Here is a 6,626-nt window from a genome sequence, read left to right on the forward strand (position 1 = left end):
TCAACTAATAAGTGGGAAAATATTGGCTTCAACAAAATGACAAAATGTCAACTATGGCAAGATTGTATAGAGAAACACCAGAGAATATCCTCAATTAGAATTGGAAGCCAAAAGATTCATGTCCAGAGCACAACTCACGCAAGTCTAGGCAGTCAAATGCACATCAACTGCTATGGTAATAGGTGAACACCAATCAGCCACGCCTAAAACGGTAAACCACAGATAAACATCACAAAAATGTTGAACTTAAGCCAGATTTATAAGCAGAACTGACAGGTAAACATTCAGCACACCATACATAATTATCAGGCTTGTGTTCCACGTGATGTGTGGCAGGATCGATCATTTTCATTAGACACTCAAAAGAAGGTACTCAAATTCCCGCAGCTGAATGTAATATAACACAATCAGATGCAGCAAAGGAGCAGGTACAAACGTAACAAAAGCAATTCAAAGAAGAAGAAAAAAACGAATTATTCCTGGCTTGGTGCGTCCTGAGAAACCTCCATACGGGCTCTGCTGCATCTCCTTTCTTGCCTATTAAAAGATAAAAGAAGCTCTGTGAGTTCAAGGAACTTGAGACAGATGTAAACCAGTCTAGCTATCAGGAAAAGAACTCATGTATCAAGAACAGGCAAACAGAGCAGCAACCAAGCAAACCTTTCTTTTTCTTGCCACCACCCTTATTCTTTGACTTTGTGCCCAACGCAAGCCAAGTCGATGGATTTTGAGGACCTCCACATCCCCTCCTACTCCTTCAGCGCTGGGGGGCTGATGTCGACCATGTGCGCGGGGAGGGCGGCGGGCACCCGGGGACGCGGCGGCCACTTCCCCACCATCACTCCCGCTCTTCCCAGAGCAGGTGCCGGCGCGGGGAGCACCCAGCCAGCCGGCGCGAGGTTCGCGGTGCGATATTCAAGTCGCCGCGGCCAGCTCACCGCCTGCCCCGTCAACGACGAATGCCTCTGCCTCCTCGCCGCCACCACCACCGTCGCATCCACCCTGCACTCCATGAACGTTATGGTATCTGCCTATGTTACTATAACCTCCTCTCTTCTTTAATTGTCTGCCACATCAGCATGTTTGCTAGTTCCAAGAACATGATACTACCTGAGTTACTCTCACTATGGCCAGCCTAAGGCCGACATTATTAGCGTGCGTTCATGCACAGTGCTTTAACTACTACTGACAGTAGAACCTGAGGCAATAATGCCTCATTTTTTAAATTATGACATCCTCTTCCTCACGGAAAATTATATCGTTCAACACTGACAATATTATTATTTTTTCTGACAAAATAATTTATATTTTATTGGCTAGAATCATAGTAAAAATATGATAATATAAAGAGGACTAATAAATCAAGACAAAGGTACATTACCAATTTGAGGGGCCGGACGAAATTCTAAACCCGCGACCGACGCCTGCTAGACACTCCTATGCCACACGCTCCTACCTCCTCCTCCATCGTCACCGCTCCCTTGCTTCTTTATCCACATCCGCGTCAACCCCGCACCTGCCGCCCATTGATCTCTCCTTACACACAGGTCACCGCCTGCGGCTCCTTCGCTCCGCCGCTGGCCGACACACGCCACCGCCGGTCTCTCCTCACGCGCAGGTTAAGGCACTCGGGAAGAGCACGATGAAGGATTAGGTGAAGGACATGATGACGGCGACTATGGAGACAAAGACGACCTTCTCCGGGCTAGGCAACTGCAAGAGGGCGACCTCGGCGAGGTCAAACAACAACATGTACAACGTTCATCCTGACAGAATGTAGAATCCTCCTCTGGTCCATCAGCAGCAGCAGTCGTCCCCTTGAAGTAAGGATTCTCTGTTGCCATACGTAATAATCTTTTCTCTTTCCTTACAGCTTCTTTGCTATGATGATCATCCATGGTAGCTGGCCCAATTTTCGGAGGAACGTAGATACCATCTTTGCCCTGAAGTCAAACAACTAAACACATCAGACACAACAAATCTGCACAAATTGAACTCTGGCCATGAAATGATCATTAGTGACGTACTCCCTTTGTTCCTAAATATATGTCTTTTTAAACATTTCAATAGGGGACTATATACGAAGGAAAATGAATGAATCTATACTCTAAAATATGTCTATATACATCCGTTTGTTGTCCAATAGTGAAATCTCCATAAAGACTTATATTTAGGAATGGAGGGAGTAAAACAGAGCGACCTATATTCATGTTATTAATTGGAATATTGCAGTTAGAAGTATATATACCCCAAACCTTGTGTAAGAATAAGGCAGCATTTAAGCAAAAGCCAGCAGTATCCACAAAAGCAACAATATAAGCTATGGTACAGTTCACTTAAAACGGGGCATATAAACCGAGTTGTAAAGTACCAACTTAATTTGATTCTACAAGACATTGCACCAGAAATATTGATTTCTCATCCAACTGACAACTATATTACAGAAAACAGCTCAAGTAAGGATGGGTAGATTTAATGTCGTAAAACTACATACAAAATTTATTGATTGATGTTTGGGCTAAAGAAGCTGGTAAATTCAATGCACAACTTTTGATGGTAACTCACTGGTGTGTGTGGCTCTGTGTGAACACAGAGTGGCAAACAGTGTCTGGCACCTTATCCTGGGCAGCTGCACCATCTGCAGGTGAGCTTCTGGATCTGGTACTCCATCTTCTTGTCTATCGGGCGAATCTAGCACACATAATTCAACATAACACCATCTACTATCAGATAGACAGACGCGTAAATGGAGACTGCCAGCTTAAGAATCAACACTTAAGGGCACACACGCACACCTTCTCAAGAAACAGCCTGATCTTGACAAGGCTGCGCACAACGGGGTGGCCGTCAACGGACAGCCCCTTGGCCTTGCGTAGCAGGTAGTAGACGAGGTCCTGGCAGTAGCTCAGCAGCAGGTGGTGCTTTGCCTCCAGGTACCCAATGCCATCGCCTGTCAGCAGCTGCTTCTTCCTAACCTACACCACAGAGAAAAATGAACAGAATTGTCAGTTTTTGCCACCCACCTGAAAGCTAAACATTATGAGTGGATGGAATACATGTCTAAGTTGACTTGATTGATTTGCGAGAACATATATGATGGAAACCACATATTCAGTGGAAACACGGAAACTTGATCATGTGCCGTTGGATGAGGATTGTGCGATGTGAGATGAAAAGGTGGACGAAATGCAAAAAGAACCTTGTAATCTTCCTGTACCTCGGTACAACATCCTGGATGGAAGATGAGCCATCTGTGCCTTTTCCTATGCCTTTCCCTAGGTCTGAAGGTATGAAGATTTCTATTACATTGTTCATCTTCTATGCTTTGCCATGTTCTTCTTTTTGTAGCTCATCTAGCAGTTTCATCTCTTTGAGTTGGAATAGGTTTGCAAAACAAATAGAGATGACAAGGGCGTGGATTCTGGTTGTCTCCTCCAAGATTAGCACTTCTAGTTGGGTTAGGATTGCAAAGCCAAGCAAATAGAGTAGGGGAGGGAACGAGGTAGTAGTATCTTGCTGATTGCCCCTAAGTCGACTTTCCAGGTTTTGATCTTCAAGAAGTTGGTACAGTCTAATTCATTTGGTAAGCAAGTTTTACATTAACACAGCAACAGGGAGATCCTATCATGCTAATTTGACAATACTGTACACCATAATTTGCGGATTTGAAGGCAGCCAAGGATTTCTATGAAGCTTATGCACATCATGTTGGTTTCTCAGTACGTGTGGGACAACGCAAGACTAACAATGGTGTCATTACTCACAAGCATTTCTACTGTGATCGTGAAGGTTTCCGTGAAGAGCGGAAAGGTAAGGAAAACTTGTTACTTGGCACTGGCAGTAAGAGGAAATATGAGAGAAAAATCACTAGATGTGGGTATGAGGCTAAACTTGCGGTCAAGCGCGGTTGAGAACAGGTACATTGTGACTCTTTTCGAACAGGAGCACACACACACACTTGTATCATCTAGTAATTAGATCGAACAGGAAAGTTAGCAAACAAGCAAAAACTACATTATGGAACTTCCATAGAGCTAGCATTGGCACATCCCTAGCATACAGGTTCCTTCGTGTAGGCTTGGGAGGGTTTGAGAATATTGGCTGTACGAAGAGGGACTTGCAGAATTACCACCGAAACCTTAGGTGCCTCATCAAGTCATCAGATGCTCAAATGTTCGTAGACCAGCTTGCTAGAAAACATCTTGCAAATTCAGGATTTTATTTTGATTGTGTTCTTGATGATAAGGGTAGGCTGGTACATGTGTTCTGGGCGGATGCCACATGTAGGAAAAATTATGCTCTATTTGGAGAGCTTGTGTCCTTTGACTCGACGTACAGCACCAATCAATATAACGTGATATTCACCCCCTTTACTGGAATCAATCACCATAAGGCAAGTGTTTGTTCTGGTGCTGCAATGTTACACGATGAGAAGGCCGATTCCTATAAGTGGTTGTTTCGCACATTCTTGAAAGCTATGGGTGGGGCTGCACATAGGTTTATAATAACTGATGGATGCAGTAGCATGGACAATGCAATAAGGGAAGTTTTCCCAGCCGCCGCACATAGGCTATGCATGTGGCATATTATGAATAAGATTCCGCAGAAGGTTGGCCCTGATTTAAAGACCGATGAGGATTTCCATGAACGATTAGGTCGGTGTGTGTGGTCTTCTGAAACTCCTACTGAATTTGAGGAATGATGGAAAGAAATTATGTCAGAGTATGGGTTGGAAGATGATGATTGGTTCAGTAAAAGGTTCAGCATTCGAGAATCATGGATACCAGCTCACTCCAAAGAAATAGCTTTGTCAGGGCTTATGAGGACCACTTCAAGGTCAGAGAGTGCCAATTCTTTTTTCTCCCGAATTATTGGTTACAAACATGCTTTGGTTGAGTTTTGCCTTAGATTTGACATGGCTTTGGAAGATCAGCGTCATAAGGAGTTGCAAGAGGACCATATGAGCCTACATACGATGCATGTGTTGAAGACATCGTGGGCGATTGAAAAGCATGGCGCTGAGGTTTTCATGCATGAGATATTTCAGGATTTTCAACATGAGTTGCTTGCTGATAGGGATCATTGCCTTGTTGAGATGATGGCACATGATGGTGAGGTTAAAACAGTTACTATACGTGATGGTTATAAGAAACTAAGGGTGGTAACTTACAACACAACAACCTCAACTTACTATACGTGATGGTTTCAAGATATTTTAGTTTTTTGGAAACCGTAGTGATGGAGTGTGGAGCTGCCTGCTAGGTTTTCTTGTGCCAATGAAACTGCCACTAGCTTTTTGTTAACCTCAAGTTAGTTGTTAACCTCGTTGTTGCTTGTTGCTTCCCCCCTCGCATATTATTGATGTGTGGGCTTCATGGGGGTTCAAGATGATTACGCGCCGAATAATGTAATAGGTATTAAGACAAGCTTAAAAAGAAGGCCACCACATTATTCTTTCTAGCAACATAAGGATGAGCACTTCCACCTCACTGCTTACCGTTCTGCCTATTACATTACAGAATGAACTGATTTTTATATCTAGGGCCAACTGGGTTTTCTTTTCATTTTGTTCATGAATATTTTTCCGTAGAGTATGATGGTGCAGCCAAGGAAAAGGGTAAGGAGTAAAAGATGGGGGTGACCTTGATTAGCGGACGACGGCGGTGAGGAAAGGTGGCCTTGATTAGTGGAGCGGCGTCCGAGAATTTGTCCGGGCCGGCCTTCTCCTTGGCTGCTACAGAAAGAAGCCGCCTCGGAGATGGTCGCCGGGACGCCGAGCCGCTAGGGAAGCGCAGCCGGAGAGGGAGTCAACGGCCTTTGGTGGCTCGCGTCGGCGGATCCGGCATCGCCACCACCGGATCAAGCCGGAATTACTCCTCCGTCAGGATCCGGCATCGCCACCATCGGATCAAGCCGGAATTACTCCTCCGTCGACAAAAAATCAATCTTTTCCAAGGGAAGCACGGGACGGGGACGGGGACGGCGGAGTTTTGAGAAGCGGACGGGGGCTGCGGCGAGGAGATAAGGAATCGGGGGAGGACATCGCAACGCGACGATCTTTTCCAAGGGAAGCACGGGACGGGGACGGGGACGGCGGAGTTTTGAGAAGCGGAGGGGGGCTGCGGCGAGGAGATAAGGAATCGGGGGAGGACATCGCAACGCGACGAGGTAATTGCGGTGGGTTCCAAAAAAGAAAGGACGCCGCGACATGCTTTTTCTCGACGGACAAAAAATTTGGACTACTCAAAGTAATATTTATATTAGGCCTTTGGGATGCTTAGCGAGAATTGCAGGAGTCCGGAGTCGAACTTTGGTTGCCGGGTGCGCCACTGCGAACCCAACCATTGGGCTACTGCCCTATTCTCGTCTTTATATTCCTATAAACACAATAATAATATTTTGGATCCACTAGGCGTCAGCCCGTCTCATTTGGCTGCTTCCGATAGATTCGAACTGCATAATCTCCTGTTTCCATCGCTCCCATCCCCACTGCAACTGCACAACATCTGACGGAGCGGCCATCAGCCTCCCTCAGGCCTCGTTTGGCATGGGGGATTCAGATGATTTCGAGAGGAAAATTCTTGAAGCTTTGTTTGGTAGAAGTGGATTGGGGAGGAGGGGATTTG

At 45.5% G+C, this 6,626-nt stretch overlaps 1 pseudogene across 1 annotated transcript; it reads right to left on the bottom strand.

Annotated features, from left to right (window-relative positions):
• Window positions 1–256: 256 nt before the first annotated feature.
• On the bottom strand, window positions 257–5,801 carry LOC123441863 (annotated as a pseudogene). The gene is made up of 6 exons (XR_006630453.1): window positions 5,643–5,801; window positions 2,796–2,975; window positions 2,616–2,691; window positions 2,566–2,577; window positions 661–1,943; window positions 257–537 (listed from the first exon to the last, which is right to left on the bottom strand). The product of XR_006630453.1 is annotated as a neuroguidin-like (transcript).
• Window positions 5,802–6,626: the final 825 nt, after the last annotated feature.

This window comes from Hordeum vulgare, chromosome 3H (assembly GCF_904849725.1).
Source record: "Hordeum vulgare subsp. vulgare chromosome 3H, MorexV3_pseudomolecules_assembly, whole genome shotgun sequence".
NCBI classification, from domain to species: Eukaryota; Viridiplantae; Streptophyta; class Magnoliopsida; order Poales; family Poaceae; genus Hordeum; species Hordeum vulgare.